Source organism: Triticum urartu, chromosome 5A, assembly GCF_056163025.1.
Source record: "Triticum urartu cultivar PI428250 chromosome 5A, HENAU_Tu73, whole genome shotgun sequence".
Classification (NCBI taxonomy): domain Eukaryota; kingdom Viridiplantae; phylum Streptophyta; class Magnoliopsida; order Poales; family Poaceae; genus Triticum; species Triticum urartu.
Genome location: NC_141877.1, coordinates 608,485,041 through 608,502,729, shown reverse-complemented (window position 1 = coordinate 608,502,729; position 17,689 = coordinate 608,485,041). Strand labels below are relative to the sequence as shown.

At 43.7% G+C, this 17,689-nt stretch overlaps 1 long non-coding RNA gene across 6 annotated transcripts; it reads right to left on the bottom strand.

The window, feature by feature from the left end:
* Positions 1-671: 671 nt before the first annotated feature.
* Positions 672-17,087, bottom strand: LOC125532260 (uncharacterized). 6 transcript variants are annotated; one of them, XR_015602894.1, is made up of 6 exons: positions 16,984-17,087; positions 16,636-16,877; positions 15,840-16,014; positions 13,363-14,147; positions 12,830-13,257; positions 672-2,408 (listed from the first exon to the last, which is right to left on the bottom strand). It is a non-coding gene; the product is annotated as an uncharacterized LOC125532260 (long non-coding RNA). The 6 variants fall into 6 exon arrangements; XR_015602895.1 differs by lacking the exon at positions 672-2,408 and having other exon boundaries at positions 12,705-13,257; positions 13,363-13,531; positions 13,932-14,147; XR_015602897.1 differs by lacking the exon at positions 672-2,408 and having other exon boundaries at positions 12,705-13,257; positions 16,242-16,877.
* Positions 17,088-17,689: the final 602 nt, after the last annotated feature.

Sequence of the window (17,689 nt, the reverse complement as noted above, 5' to 3'; positions counted from 1 at the left end):
TAAACTGTGTGGCTTCTTACAACTCTGGAGACCGCTGAGTAACCGTGTACCAACACAATATCGAGGATCATCTCCGAGCTCCGGTCCGTCGCTACGCGCGTTGCTCCTCCATCCCCGTCACCACCACCCAAGCCGGATTAGTTTGCATCTATTTCTTTCTATATGGGTTATTGTGTTGTGACCCCAGCTTATCTTTACTTTTTCCTACTGTTTCGAACTCGATCCTGGACCTGTTGTTGTGCTCAGTGGTATGTGTGCTCTTTGCTTAGCTAATAAGTTTCAACCTCTTATACACAAACTAGCAAAACATAGAGAATGAGCAGCTTTATGAGGGGGAACCACATTGAGGTTGCTTAAGCACCAGGCTGGAAGACTATATTTCGTGTAAGGTTTATTCCTGGTGCCTCCAAAGTCCTAACCTCAAACCAACATACTGGCCACTTGAGGGAACTCTCTGTGTGTACACATGGTGTTTCATCTTGTAAGGAAAGCAACACTGAATACAATACTTGTTGGTCAGATTGCATCACTGCATTATACTAGTAGAGTGTCCGTGCGTTGCCACGGGCTCTTGAAATAGTATGCAAGAGTTGCATGATAAATTTCACATGTACAAACAATATAACACAAACACAATTATTGAATAATTAAAGTCCATTTTTACAATGTAAATTGATAACAAAAAGAAAGATTAACGACATGTCCATGCAACAAACTGAGCGATGTTCCAACTAAACATCTATTACAAAACTATCAATATCTAGATGATGCGCTTAAGAAATTCTTTCATAAATATCAAGAAAGTTGCCTTTAGCTTCATTCCCACGATGTTTTAGCAAGTATAATAAAAACCGCTTCCTCAGCTCATACCCATCCTACACAAACAATATATGTAGTTAGTATGAAAATTTCACGTAGAAGGTCTTAAAACATGTAACAAATGTGTTGCCACTGGCATTTCAAAAAAATACTGGTTGCATATATAATCATAAGGCATATCAATTTTCCAGCTTGGCATAGAAAGTGAGTCTAAAATAGTTGCTTAGTTATTCTGATAATCTTGCTAGTATAATTATGATAGTTACGATAATCACCAAGGAGTTTTAATTTTTGAAAGGAAAAAACAACAACAATCATTAGGCCTTTAAGAAATTACGACATGATTCTAAATCTGACTAGCCACAAGATATATCCTTCCTAATATTCAGTTCTAGTGGGAAAAACTACTACCCAACAATATACATATAATATAATCGACAATATTTTCTGCATTTGCTAAATAATCATGGGAACAAAAAATGACTTCAGGCTTCAAGATCGAATAGTATATACATAGGCTCGATGTGACGATGCTGGCGAAGAACATCGAGATGGTTCGAACGTAGGATTTGTCTTAATTTAAGGGACTTTCGCGTGCCCAACCCCCCCCCCCCCTTTTGTCAGCCACACCTAATAGAAGCAACATAAATGGCTATGATGCCAGCTGCTACCTTTTTGTGATCATCATGTGGAATTAGATCATCATTACAAATAAGCATTATAATGTTCACATAAATGATGCATTCCAGTAAAGGTTCTGTGATTGTCACAAGAACATAATAATAATAGACGTGCATATATTTTCATGTGGTAGAATACTACTAATCTACACTGGACCAACAAATTAAGCGAGGACAAGACAAAGAAATATATCTAGCGTTGCATATTATAATTAAACGTCCATGGTTATATCTATTCAAGCTATACGTACGAAGACGCCATCTAGTCAAGCAGTACGAACTGACAGAAATAATTACATCTTCCAGTATAGCTCCAAACACTTAACCTATCTTTAGGGCCTGTTCAGCAACAGCCTAGCTTCCCAAACTCCTCAACTTCTACTCCTCACTTTGGTTTTCTAGTTTCTCACAGTGATGGGAAAACGTTCGGCTGCACACCTCATGCTTCTCATCGCTGGCATGGGTTGACAACCCATTTAGATGGGCTGAAGCCCGTTTGGGAGGGAAGGGAGCAAAGCCCAGCTCAGTAGGCATACAATGGCACCTTTCTTCTAATTAAAAAATGTACAACGACCGTGATGTAGAGGCTACAGAGAGGAGATATGAGCTGTTGGGGGGGAGACAAAGCGAATCGGTACGCATAGCTCACTTGGCGATGGCAGCAAATCATAATAACGCTCAACTCCAACTTCTTCGTTTTCATAGAGCCAGGAAAAGGTAGCTTCCCCAACTCCTTCAAATTTGCACTAACAGAATAGCAAGCTTCTTGATTTGAGCTCCACGGAATTTGCTCGTTCGCCTGAACTTCACTGCAGAGTTAATGGAAGTTGAGAGCCGGAGCATTGCCGAACAGGCCCTTAGTACAAACAGTTGCCAAACTTGAGAGCATCAGAGTCATAAGGTTCATAACTGAAAGTCAATATAACATGTTAGTTGCAACCTTATTTGGTTTCATCATATCTGAACATACACATGCACTTGCTCTCTTTTTGCACCATGGCACAAAATTTGTGATATAAGCAAAAGGAGTTTGCTTCCATGGTTTTGTTCTGGCGCCATTCTCAAGGCGCCGTTCATTCACACGCAATGGAATTATCTATACCATTATATATGTACAGGATGCATAATGAAGTATAAGCATAATCTTTCTTTTTGTTAAAAACATTGGCTTTGTGTACATAGATTAATAAAACATATATCATATAAACTCATATATGCTTCAAACTTGTTTCATATAAATTTAATAATTTGATGCAACAATTCAATAATGGGATATTCAAACAAAACTTTGAACTTTTAATAGTGTTTCATTCTGCTTTAGAATTTGATTTTTTTAGAACATGCTGAAACACATTCAAAAGTGGTATTGTTTTGAAGTTCTCCTCGTCATAATCACAATATGCAAACGGATCGTAAATTGTACTTTTGGTTTGAAAGATAAAATTGTCTTAAAGTTGGAAATAACATAACAAAGAATGGGATGGTGGAGCATAGGCTTGCATGTGGTCAGAGAAAGATCTCACAAACTACAAATGGTATTAATGAGAAAAGGATTAAGAAGATCAAAATCAGCCGAATAAGAAGAATAGTAATGCAAAGAGCACCCAGGGGACTCACCCGTGCCTTATGGCATGTTCGTTCCCTCGCATCATATATCCCACAGGCTAATTGTAATGGAAAGTTAATGCAAGCAGATATAGAAGACAATGGATGCTACGGTTCCTGGCTCATATGTGGTTGTCTTGCTGAGATTTAAATAATATAAGAGGGGATTAACAAAATACATGCATACTGTAGGGATTCTCCTCACAGACATGGAGGAAAGGGGCAGCGGGCACAAGCGCCTTGTGCGGTTGGATGCGTCGGGAGTCAGGGCCCCTGGGACGGGGAGCGCTCAGCGCACGACACTACTTGACCAGCCGCATGGTGAGCGAGCACGCATAGGAGGGTCTGGTAGGACAGGCTAATCACGTCGTGGCACCCGCCGTACAAGTCGATCTTCACGGCACCAACTGAGTGTGGAATAAGGAAGTTAGGAGGGGGGTGCAGAGGGGGCAGTGAAGCACGCACTTGTCGAATCTCATGGCAAGCTCAACTATGGGATTGTACGCCACCCTCGCCGCGACCATGGCACCACCATCTCCTCCGGCTGCCTCTTGAGAGCCGAGCTCTCGCTTCACCTTGCCATTCGGTAGGTCCGCATGAGGCGGACAGAGTCGGCGGTGTGAGAACCCTAGAAGAGACAGGGCTAAGACTCAGAGAGAGATCGAGGGAGAGAGGATTCTGTTGGGGAACGTAGCGGAAATTCAAAATTTTCTACGCATCACCAAGATCAATCTATGGAGTAATCTAGCAACGAGGGGAAGGAGAGTGCATCTGCATACCCTTGTAGATCGCTAAGCGGAAGCATTTAAGTGAACGGGGTTGATGGAGTCGTACTCGTCGTGATCCAAGTCACCGATGATCCTAGTGCCGAACGGACGGCACCTCCGTGTTCAACACACGTACAGCCCGGTGACGTCTCCTATGCCTTGATCCAGCAAGGGGAGAAGGAGAGGTTGGGGAAGACTCCATCCAGCAGCAGCACGATGGCGTGGTGGTGGTGGAGGAGCGTGGCACTCCAGCAGGGCTTCGCCAAGCACCGCAAGAGACGAGGAGGGAGAGGGGTAGGGCTGCGCCAAGAAGAGGTCAGAAACTCATGTGTTGGCAGCCCCAAAGACCTCAACTATATATAGGGGAGAGGGAGGGGGCTGCTCCCCCACCTAGGGTTCCACCCTAGGGGTGGCGGCCAGCCCAGATCCCATCTGATGGGGCGGCCAGTGGAGGGGGAGAGGGAGGCGCACCAGGCATGGGCCCTAAGGCCCATCTGCCCTTAGGGTTTGCCCCCCTCCTCCCCTTAGGCACCTTGGGCCCTTGTGGGGGGGCGCACCAGCCAACCTGGGGCTGGTCCCCTCCCACACTTGGCCCATGCAGCCCTCCGGGGCTTGTGGCCCCACTTGGTGGACCCCCGGGACCCTCCCGGTGGTCCCCGTACGTTACCGATAAAACCCAAAACCTTTCCGGTGACCAAAACAGGAGTTCCCATATATAAATCTTTACCTCCGGACCATTCCGGAACTCCTCGTGACGTCCAGGATATTATCCGGGACTCCGAACAACATTCGGTAACCACGTATATCTATTCCTTATAACCCTAGCATCATCGAACCTTAAGTGTGTGGACCCTACGGGTTCGGGAAACATGCAGACATGACCGAGACACCTCTCCGGTCAATAACCAACAGCGGGTTCTGGATACCCATGTTGGCTCCCACATGTTCCACGATGATCTCATCGGATGAACCACGATGTCAAGGACTTAATCAATCCCGTATACAATTCCCTTTGTCTAGCGGTACGATACTTGCCCGAGATTCGATCGTCGGTATCCCGATACCTTGTTCAATCTCGTTACCGGCAAGTCTCTTTACTCGTTCCGTAACACATCATCCCGTGATCAACTCCTTGATCACATTGTGCACATTATGATGATGTCCTACTGATTGGGCCCAGAGATACCTCTCCGTCACACGGAGTGACAAATCCCAGTCTCGATTCGTGCCAACCCAACAGACACTTTCGGAGATACCCGTAGTGCACCTTTATAGCCACCCAGTTACGTTGTGACGTTTGGCACACCCAAACTATTCCTACGGTATCCGGGAGTTGCACAATTTCATGGTCCAAGGAAATGATACTTGACATTAGAAAAGCTTTAGCATGCGAACTACACGATGTTATGCTATGCTTAGGATTGGGTCTTGTCCATCACATCATTCTTCTAATGATGTGATCCCGTTATCAATGACATCCAATATCCATGGTCAGGAAACTGTAACCATCTATTGATCAACGAGCTAGTCAACTAGAGGCTTACTAGGGACATGGTGTTGTCTATGTATCCACACATGTAGCTGAGTTTCCTATCAATACAATTCTAGCATGGATAATAAACGATTATCATGAACAAGGAAATATAATAATAACTAATTTATTATTGCCTCTAGGGCATATTTCCAACAGTCTCCCACTTGCACTAGAGTCAATAATCTAGTTCACATCGCCATGTGATTAACACTCACTGGTCACATCGCCATGTGACCAACATCCAAAGAGTTTACTAGTGTCACTAAACTAGTTCACATCATCATGTGATTAAGACTCAATGAGTTCTGGGGTTTGATCTTGTTTTGCTTGTGAGAGAGGTTTTAGTCAACGGGTCTGCAACAATCGGATCCGTATGTACTTTGCAAATCTCTAGGTCATATTATAAATGCTGCTTCCACGCTCCACTTGGAGCTATTCCTAATGGTTGCTCCACTATACGTATCCGGTTTGCTACTCAGAGTCATTCAGATAGGTGTTAAAGCTTGCATCGATGTAACCCTTTACGCAGAACTCTTTATCACCTCCATAATCGAGAAACATGTCCTTATTACTCCAAGGATAATTTTGACCGCTATCTAGTGATCCACTCCTGGATCACCTTTGTACCCTCTTGCAAGACATGTGGCAAGGCACACATCAGGTGCGGTACTCAGCATGGCATACCGTATAGAGCCTATGACAAAAGCATAGGGGACGACATTCGTCCTTTCTCTTTCTTCTGCCGTGGTCGAGCTTTAAGTCTTAACTTCATACCTTACAACTCAGGCAAGAACTCCTTCCTTGACTGATCCATCTTGAACACCTTCAAGATCATGTCAAGGTATGTGCTCATTTGAAAGTACCATTTATCATTTTTGATCTATCCTCATAGATCTTGATGCTCAATGTTCATGTAGCCTAATCCAGGTTTTCTATTGAAAAACACTTTTCAAATAACCCTATATGCTTTCCAGAAATTCTACATCATTTTTGATCCACAATATGTCAACAACATATACTCATCAGAAATTCTATAGTGCTCCCACTCACTTCTTTGGAAATACAAGTTTCTCATAAACTTTGTATAAACCCAAAATCTTTGATCATCTCATCAAAGCGTACATTCCAACTCCGAGATGCTTACTCCAATCCTTAGAAGGATTGTTGGAGTTAGCATACCTTTTAGCATCCTTAGGATCGACAAAACCTTTCTGATTGTATCGCATACAACCTTTCCTTACGAAAACTGGTAAGGAAACTCGTTTTGACATCCACCTGCCAGATTACATAAATGCAGCTAATGCTAACATGATTCCGACGGACTTAAGCATTGCTATGGATGAGAAGATCTCATCGTAGTCAACTCCTTGAACTTGTGAAAAACTCTTCGCCACAAGTCGAGCTTCATAGACGGTGAAATTACCGTCTACGTCCGTCTTCTTCTTAAAGATCCATTTATCTCAATGGCTTGCCGATCATTGGGCAAGTCCACCAAAGTCCATGCTTTGTTCTGATACATGGATCCTATCTCGGATTTCATGGCTTCTAACCATTTGTCGGAATTCAGGCCCACCATCGCTTCTCCATAGCTCGTAGGTTCATTGTTGTCTAGCAACATGACTTCCAAGACAGGATTACGTACCACTCTGAAGTAGTATGCATCCTTGTCATCCCACGAGGTTTGGTAGTGACTTGATCTGAAGTTTCATGATCACTATCATAAGCTTCTACTTCAATTGGTGTAGGTGCCATAGGAACAACTCCCTGTGCCCTGCCACACACTAGTTGAAGAGACGGTTCAATAACCTCATCAAGTCTCCACCATCCTCCCACTCAATTCTTTCGAGAGAAACTTTTCCTCGAGAAAGGACCCGATTCTAGAAACAATCCCGTATTGCTTTTGGATCTGAGACAAGAGGTATACCCAACTGTTTTTGGGTGTCCTATGAAGATGCATTTATCCGCTTTGGGTTCGAGCTTATCAGCTTGAAACTTTTTCACATAAGCGTTGCAGCCCCAAACTTTTAAGAAATGACAGCTTAGGTTTCTCTAAACCATAGTTCATACGGTGTCATCTCATCGGAATTACGTGATGCCCTATTTAAAGTGAATGTGGTTGTCTCTAATGCCTAACCCATAAACTATTATGGTAATTCGATAAGAGACATCATGGTATGCATCATATCCAATAGGGTGCAGTTATGATGTTCGGACACACCATCACACTGTGGTGTTCCAGGCTTTATTAGTTGTGAAACAATTTCCACAATGTCTTAATTCTGTGCCAAACTCGTAATTCAGATATTCATCTCTATGATCATATCATAGACATTTTATCCTCTTGTCACGACGATCTCTCACCTTCACCCTAAAATTACTTGAACCTTTCAGTAATTCAGACTCGTGATTCATCAAGTAAATATACTCAACATCTACTCAAATCATCTGTGAAGTAAGAACATAATGATATCCACTACACGCCTCAGCACTCATTGGACTGCACACATCAAAATATATTACTTCCAACAAGTTGCTTTCTAGTTCCATTTTACTGAAAACGAGGCTTTCAGTCATCTTGCCCATGTGGTATGATTTGCATGTCTCAAGTGATTCAAAATCAAGTGAGTCCAAACGATCCATTTGCATGGAGTTTCTTCATGCATATACACCAATAGACATGGTTCGCATGTCTCAAACTTTTCAAAAACGAGTGAGCCCAAAGATCCATCAACATGGAGCTTCTTCATGCGTTTTATACCGATATGACTTACGTGGCAGTGCCACAAGTAGGTGGTACTATCATTACTATCTTATATCTTTTGGCATGAACATGTGTATCACTACGATCGAGATTCAATAAACCATTCATTTTTGGGTGCAATACCATTGAAGGTATTATTCAAATAAACAGAGTAACAATTATTCTCCTTAAAAGAATAACCGTATTGCGATAGACATAATCCAATCATGTCTATGCTCAATGCAAACACCAATCTCGACGGTAGAGGGAGCGTGCGATGCTTGATCACATCAAGCTTGGGAAAAACTTCCAACACATATCGCCAGCTCACCTTTAGCTAGTCACCGTTTACTCCGTAGCCTTTTATTTCGAGTTTACTAAGACTTAGCAACCGAACCGGTATCTAATACCATGGTGCTACTAGGAGTACTAGTAAAGTACACATCAACACAATGTATATCCAATATACTTCTATCGACCTTGCCAGCCTTCTTATCTACCAAGTATCTAGGGTAATTCTGCTCCAGTGGCTGTTCCCCTTATTACAGAAGCACTTAGTCTCGGGTTTGGGTTCAACCTTGAGTTTCTTCACTAGAGCAGCAGCTGATTTGCCGTTTCATGAAGTATCCCTTCATGCCCTTGCCCTTCTTGAAACTAGTGGTTTCACCAACCATCAACAATTGATGCTCCTTCTTGATTTCTACTTTTGTGGTGTCAAACATCGCGAATATCTCAAGGATCATCATATATGTCCCCGATATATCATAGTTCATCACGAAGCTCTAGCAGCTTGGTGGTAATGACTTCGGAGAAACATCACTATCTCATCTGGAAGATCAACTCCCACTCGATTCAAATGATTGTTGTACTCAGACAATCTGAGCACAAGCTCAACAATTGAGCTTTTCTCCCTTAGTTTGCAGGCTAAGAAAATCGTCGGAGGTCTTATACCTCTTGACGTGGGCACGAGCCTGAAATCCCAATTTTAGCCCTCGAAACATCTCATATGTTTCGCGACGTTTCAAAACGTCTTCGGTGCCTCAACTCTAAACCGTTTAACTGAACTATCACGTAGTTATCAAAATGTGTATGTCAGATGTTCGCAACATCCACAGACGACGTTCGAGGTTCAGCACACTGAGCGGTGCATTAAGGACATAAGCCTTCTATGAAGCAATGAGGACAATCCTTAGTTTACGGACCTAGTCCGCATAATTGCTACTATCAACTTTCAACTAAATTTTCTCTAGGAACATATCTAAACAGTAGAACTAAAGCGCGAGCCACGACATAATTTGCGAAGACCTTTTGACTATGCTCAGGATAATTAAGTTCATCTTATGAACTCCCACTCAGATAGACATCCCTCTAGTCATCTAAGTGATTACATGATCTGAGTCAACTAGGCCGTGTCCGATCATCACGTGAGACGGACTAGTCAACATCGGTGAACATCTTCATGTTGATCATATCTACCATACGACTCATGCTCGACCTTTCGGTCTCTTGTGTTCCGAGGCCATGTCTGTACATGCTAGGCTCGTCAAGTCAACCTAAGTGTTTTGCATGTGTTCCGAGGCCATGTCTGTACATGCTAGGCTCGTCAACACCCGTTGTATTCGAACGTAAGAATCTATCACACCCGATCATCACGTGGTGCTTTGAAACGACGAACTTTCGCAACGATGCACAGTTAGGGGGAACACTTTCTTGAAATTTTAATGAGGGATCATCTTATTTACTACCGTTGTTCTAAGAAAATAAGATGCATAAACATGATAAACATCACATGAAATTAAATAGTGACATGATATGGCCATCATCACTTTGCTCCTCTTGATCTGCATCTTCGGGGCTCCATGATCATCATCGTCACCGGCATGACACCATGATCTCCATCATCATGATCTCTATCATCGTGTCTTTATGAAGTTGTCTCGCCAACTATTACTTCTACTACTACAGCTAACGATTAGAAATAAAGTAAAGTAATTACATGATGTTTATGTTGACACGCAGGTCATAAATAAATTAAGACAACTCCTATCGCTCCTGCCGGTTGTCATACTCATCGACATGCAAGTCGTGATTCCTATTACAAGAACATGATCTCATACATCATATATATATCATTCATCACATCCTTTGGCCATATCACATCACAAAACACTTGCTGCAAAAACAAGTTAGACGTCCTCTAATTGTTGTTGCAAGTTTTACGTGGCTGCTATAGGTTTCTAGCAAGAACGTTTCTTACCTACGCCAAAACCACAACGTCAATTGCCAATTTCTATTTACCCTTCATAAGGACCCTGTTCATCGAATCCGATCCGACTAAAGTGGGAGAGACAGACACCCGCCAGCCACCTTATGCAACTAGTGCATGTCAGTCGGTGGAACCGGTCTCACGTAAACGTACGTGTAAGGTTGGTCCGGGCCGCTTCATCCCACGATGCCGCCGAATCAAGATAAGACTAGTAACAGCAAGATAATTGACAATATCGACGCCCACAACTACTTTGTGTTCTACTCGTGCATAGTAACTACGCATAGACCTAGCTCTGGTACCACTGTTGGGGAACGTAGCAGAAATTCAAATTTTCTAAGCATCACCAAGATCAATCTATGGAGTAATCTAGCAACGAGGGGAAGAAGAGTGCATCTACATACCCTTGTAGATCGCTAAGCGGAAGCGTTCAAGTGAACGGGGTTGATGGAGTCGTACTCATCGTGATCCAAATCACCGATGATCCTAGTGCCGAACGGACGGCACCTCCGCGTTCAACACACGTACAGCCCGGTGACGTCTCCTACGCCTTGATCCAGCAAGGGGAGAAGGAGATGTTGGGGAAGACTCCATCCAGCAGCAGCACGACGGTGTGGTGGTGGTGGAGGAGCGTGGTACTCCAGCAGGGCTTCGCCAAGCACCGCAAGAGACAAGGAGGGAGAGGGGTAAGGCTGCGCCAAGAAGAGGTCAGAAACTCATGTGTTGGCAGCCCCAAAGACCTCAACTATATATAGGGGAGAGGGAGGGGGCTGCACCCCCACCTAGGGTTCCACCCTAGGGGCGGCGGCCAGCCCAGATCCCATCTGGTGGGGCGGCGGCCAGCCCAGATCCCATCTGGTGGGGCGGCGGCCAGCCCAGATCCCATCTGGTGGGGCGGCCAGGGGAGGGGGAGAGGGAGGCGCACCAGGCATGGGCCCTAAGGCCCATCTGCCCTTAGGGTTTGCCCCCCCCCCTCCCCTTAGGCGCCTTGGGCCCTTGTGGGGGGCGCACCATCCCACCTGGGGCTGGTCCCCTCCCACACTTGGCCCATGCAGCCCTCCGGGGCTTGTGGCCCCACTTGGTGGACCCCTGGGACCCTCCCGGTGGTCCCGGTACGTTACCGATAAAACCCGAAACCTTTCCGGTGACCAAAACAGGAGTTCCCATATATAAATCTTTACCTCCGGACCATTCCGGAACTCCTCGTGACGTCCGGGATATCATCCGGGACTCCGAACAACATTCGGTAACCACGTATATCTATTCCTTATAACCCTAACGTCATCGAACCTTAAGTATGTAGACCCTACGGGTTCGGGAAACATGCAGACATGACCGAGACACCTCTCCGGTCACTAACCAACAGCGGGATCTGGATACCCATGTTGGCTCCCACATGTTCCACGATGATCTTATCGGATGAACCACGATGTCAAGGACTTAATCAATCCCGCATACAATTCCCTTTGCCTAGCGGTACGATACTTGCCTGAGATTCGATCGTCGGTATCCGGATACCTTGTTCAATCTCATTACCGGCAAGTCTCTTTACTCGTTCCATAACACATCATCCCGTGATCAACTCCTTGATTACATTGTGCACATTATGATGATGTCCTACCGAGTGGGCCCAGAGATACCTCTCCGTCACACGGAGTGACAAATCCCAGTCTCGATTCGTGCCAACCAAACAGACACTTTCGGAGATACCCGTAGTGCACCTTTATAGCCACCCAGTTACGTTGTGACGTTTGGCACACCCAAAGTATTCCTACGGTATCCGGGAGTTGCACAATCTCATGGTCTAAGGAAATGATACTTGACATTAGAAAAGGTTTAGCATGCGAACTACACGATGTTGTGCTATGCTTAGGATTGGGTCTTGTCCATCACATCATTCTTCTAATGATGTGATCCCGTTATCAATGACATCCAATGTCCATGGTCAGGAAACCGTAACCATCTATTGATCAACGAGCTAGTCAACTAGAGGCTTACTAGGGACATGGTGTTGTCTATGTATCCACACATGTATCTGAGTTTCCTATCAATACAATTCTAGCATGGATAATAAACGATTATCATGAACAAGGAAATATAATAATAACTAATTTATTATTGCCTCTAGGGCATATTTCCAACAGATTCATGTGGACTGTGGAGTGACTCTTTCTGTCAGCTAGCAAAAAAGGGTTGAAAACTGGGAAAGAATCGTTAGGAGGAGGAGTCTTCGAGGTAAATCAAGCAGTTAGGGAGGAGGGTAACGAACAAAATGAATGATGAGGTAACGATATGAACGAACGAAACGGCATACCTAATCCCCTTTAATAGTAGAGATATGACTATATGGCCGTACAATTACCAACTACAGTTAAAATGAGAACATACTAAATTGAAAGTTGGACATGAAAAACATACCTCACTCTGGCTGCCATGCAATTTCTAATATTTTCTTCCACTTATTAGGCTGCCTCAATCTCAATAGAATTCATATTCTTAAATCTGCAATCCACAAGTGACCAATATATGAACGTACTACATTAGCTCGCTATAATCCAATCCAAAACCCTGCAAATATGAAGAGCATAAATAATTGCGCTAAAGCCTTTTGGTTGTCTGAACTCTGAAGTAGTGGAATTAGGACTCAGTGAAATAGCAGCTTCAATAAAAGGAGGCAATATGACTTCCATCCTGGTTCTGCCAACTGCTGTTGCTAGTCCTAGCTCATGCACAAAAATCATCATCCTTGCCAAGCACAATAAAGCCTTTCCTCATTTCAAGAACCTTCTCTGGATATGGGATAAAATCCTGTTCTATAGCAGCTGCTACAAAACCAGAATTGCAGACTGCATGAAAACATCATCATTGTCAATTTATAAGATAATTCAAGGGCTAAATAGTTGTCCAAGTTTTGACATATAGATTAGTTATGAGTAATGAACCATACGAACCATGCATGTATCTTGCAACTTATGAGGACTGCTCTACAAAAGCTTGACTAATCTGCATATCAAACAGGTTCTAGATATGGTAGGATATCTTCACCCATAGACGTTGATATGTGTACAACCTTCTGTTGCCTCGGAAGCACACGATGCACATCATCGAAACATCCGAACTCTGAAACAAATCAGAGCATGCCACAGGATCCTCAGACCATCCACTATTTTTAAAGCTTATAAAACATCTTCGAGGCATTCCGCCAACTTATCCTTAAATCGTTTCCACCATCGAAATTGAAAATAACCGCAGAACTCAATAGATATATACTCCCTGTACAGCTCAACATGCCATGCACAACTCCACATGTGTGCTCTCAAGACAGAACAGGAAAATAAAAACATGTCCATGGAGTTGGATAGTCAAAGATACATAATGAACCAAAAAGAATCAGTAGCAAATCATGACTAATGCATATGGCCAAGCTAATTGGGAACGGTTCATCACATGGACAAACATTAATACAACATGGAGAGAGATAAATTTTCACAATGAATCTCTATGTGCTCAGATGGCAAACCTTATCCTTGTACTTCTCGTGTGGGACAGGGACGTCCCATGTCAAATCCCTGGTGATGCAGCGAGGCTCCAACCCTTCTTTCAATCAAGCATCCGGGGTGGTGCGAAGCGCGTTTGGGCTCCATGATCCAGTCGCCGAGGCCTCGTCAATGTACTTCTCCAGTTGCTCCTTCAGCCAGGGAAGTTCGAGGAACAAGTGATCCATGTCATGGGACAACTGACACATAGAAATTGATCAATGATCAAAGTTTATTGGGTCAAAGGGTCATTAACTATTCCTCGCAGATTTTCAACACGACACCTTACAAGTTTCGTAGAATTTTTGCTAAAAAAATGTTCAGCTAAATTGACAATGGATATAATGATGACATCTTATTGAAACTTTATTGTATCAATTCCTGCACATTCAATACGCCAAAAAAAGCGGCTAAGACTTATGAACTTCTTAACCGCGGACTCTGCTTTAACAATAGTTCTTTTCCAACTATAATAAATAACCAATTTGCATGATTTTGATTCCTGAACGCGCTCTACTATTAATCTGAAGCAGGCTGGAGCTTTATTAGTCGATGTATGTTATGGATTCTGGTAGGCAGCTTCATATGGAACTAAGGTTTTTGTTGGTTCTGTGTGTGATCATTTGGCCTAATATTTGTTGGCTGGGTTGATTGTATAGACATCATCAATTATAATGGACGGGACAATTTATGTGATTTAATCCTTTCAAGTAAAGGTTTATGCAGTATATAGATTTGCTATGGCTGCCTATTGCATGTTCGATTTTAAATGCAAATGATAGGTAGCATGAATGTACCAAAATATTCGTTAGAGATTTATTCCCTCTCTATTGAAGACAACAATAGGAGTTATATTATATTAAAATATATTTGCAAGTGGTAACAGGATAAACTAAATTGACACAAATAGTATAGGCTAACTTGGAATTGAGCCTAACTTACATACTTACATATATAGGTCACTGGAAGGATTAGCCACCTCTGTAGGTATTAGGTAGGTACTCTTTTTTCAAGCTCATAGTCCAATGCAGCAGCACATGACTTTTAACCATCAATTAATTTTTTTCCAAAGATTTATGGTCAAAGCATGAAGTTAAGTAATCAAATTATACCTTTAGTAGTAGAGGTTTTGGAATGTCAAGAGTTTGGTTTACCCAAGAAAAACAATCTAAATATCTCGCTTCGCAGTACATGTGTTGCACCTAAATATCTGAGCTAAATTCTCCTAAGAAGAGAGTGTAAAATAATCTAGGTGGACAAGCTATCAACAGCTCTAGTAATGCATGGAGCATCATTATCTAGTTATTCTATATATACAATCAAGCAGGCAGTAAAAAGGAGAAAATTTGCAGTACATACAATTTGATATCAAGAAATTTTATAATCTAAGAGACAATAATTTTATAATTTAAGAGGCTGCAGTATATGTGTGTTGTAGTATGAACTATGACATAAAAGGGAATCGAGAACCTCTTATTCCAGCATCATCGCTTGTCTGTTCTAAAGCATCTGGAAAGGGAACAACATGAACGTATTTCATGACCATGATTCATAGCCAGACAAATCCACGGTGGTGTCTAAGCTTCACCTCTGGGATAATCGTGCTAAGGATTCCCAAAAGCCACACTGCAACAACAGAGTATAAAATTCTACTCTGCCTTCTAATTTAGGCGTTTCTCCCTTGTCCGCAAATATAAAACTTCAATTATTCGCATATGCCCTGAACCTTTTGTACTCATTATTTCAATGTTCAGGTCAGCAAAATACATGTTGTAGTTCCTCTAAAGAAATTTTTGAATGGGTGACAGTAGTTACAGCAATGTTGTCCTTGAGATCAATACTTGCCATATAAATAAACCTATAGACTGTAAAAATTAAACAGTGATACATACCGACAATAACTCTTTAGTTCATGCGAGAGCCTGAGTGCAACTTCATGTTAGTAGCTGTGAAGAGTTGCATGTATTATTGCAGTGCTCCTTGCCAAATGAGATGAAACTCTTCTACTTGAACATTCAGACAAAGGGGACATGCTATAGATGACACATGTCAGTCCTTTGTACATTTCTGGACAACATAAACAAAAAGCAAATCACAAACTGGGAGACTGAATAATGTATAATTTCCAAAATATTTTTTCAGCATCTGCATTCGGACTTGCATTTTATTAAGTGCACATACTGATAGTTGTGCTTCTAAAATCGTTCAAGCAAGAATAATCTAGGATAAGATCTGTTACTAATAATTTTGCTTAAAGAGCGGTAATCAAGGATAAGATTGGACTTCCAACTAACATGTAGCATGTTGGCATAGCCGCATAAAAGCCCTTTGCTTCTTCGCACATGAAGACTACTTTGTTGCACATATCTGTAGCGCATTTACAGGACAAAATGGCATGGTTGTAGCACATATGTGTATGGAAGATAGCAAGGGAAGATGCATGCACATCAGAATAGAAATAAGAGAAACAACCTTAAATAAATTCAGAGATATATAGCAGTTGTTTCTGCCTGTTTCTGAATCAAACAATGGAGAAATGCCAGGGTGTGTTGAGTTTGACACGAGGGTGCTCTGTCATTCTTGGTTTCTCCTTACTACATTGGAGAGCTGCTATTTGTTTCAGAAACAAATAATGTGGACGCATCAGGGTTTGTTGAGATTGATGCGTGTCTCTTCCAAAGCACGTACCGGGACACGCCGGGGTGCGAATACCCTCCTAACTCCAAGCTGCAGCAGCTCGACGTCATGGCTGGTCCTCGGACCTTGGATGGAGACCATCTCCTCTCCCACACCACCTGTGGCACCGTCGTCATCTCGAGCTCGCTAGGGCTGTTGTGGCTCCTTTTTTCTTCTCCCAGGAGCTCACCAGGTTGAGCTCGTGCACATCAGATGCAACACACACATACCCCACTTGCTATTTAAAAGGCTAACTACAGAAACAACATCACATTTTTAGTACATGGCTGACCATGTCAATCTGAAGAAACTGGGATTTTTTTTTGATAAAATGAAGAAACTGAGATGATGTGACAATACCTGTCAAGCACGACCAAGGTTACCTGAGTTCGCACGGGTGCCGACCTCGAATTTCAGCAGGTCGGCGGCGCGACGATGGGCTTGTCAGGCGCCTTCAAACCTGCGTCATAGACCCACAGATATAGTTGATCTTTTTCACAAATCTAAGATCGCCTATAAACTCCCGCGGCATGAATTTTTAGAAAAACCAGCGAAGGGATCCAAACTCAAGGGTTTGCAGAGGTTGCGAGCAGGTCATCACCTTGGCCTTGGGGATGAGCTTGACGGCGACGGCGTCCCCCTTGCGCGCGCCCTTCTGATCCTGGCGGCGCAGGTGTAGCCGAAGTGGCCCCTCCCGACCTCGTCCCCGAGGTCGTACTTGGCGGCGAAGCCCTTGTTGAAGCCGAAGCCCTTGTCTAGGCCCCTTCCGCCGTCGCCGTCCTCCTCGGGGATCGCCGGGCGCGGCGAGACGTGCCTCCTCGCGAGTGCCTGGCGGATGTGCTTGGCGGGCGAGGGCGGCGGGAAGGGCAGGCGCAGGAGGCGCCTGGCCGGGGTGGCGGGCGCCGGGGACTTGGGGCCCGCCGGGGCGGGGGACTTGGAGGAGGCCCTGGGGGAGGCCGCGGAGGAGGAGGAGAAGAGGTGGTGCGCCGGGCTGGGGCTGGACGTGGAGAAGGGGAAGAAGGGGGACGACATCCAGTGCTTCTTGGAGGCCAGCGTGGATACTGGG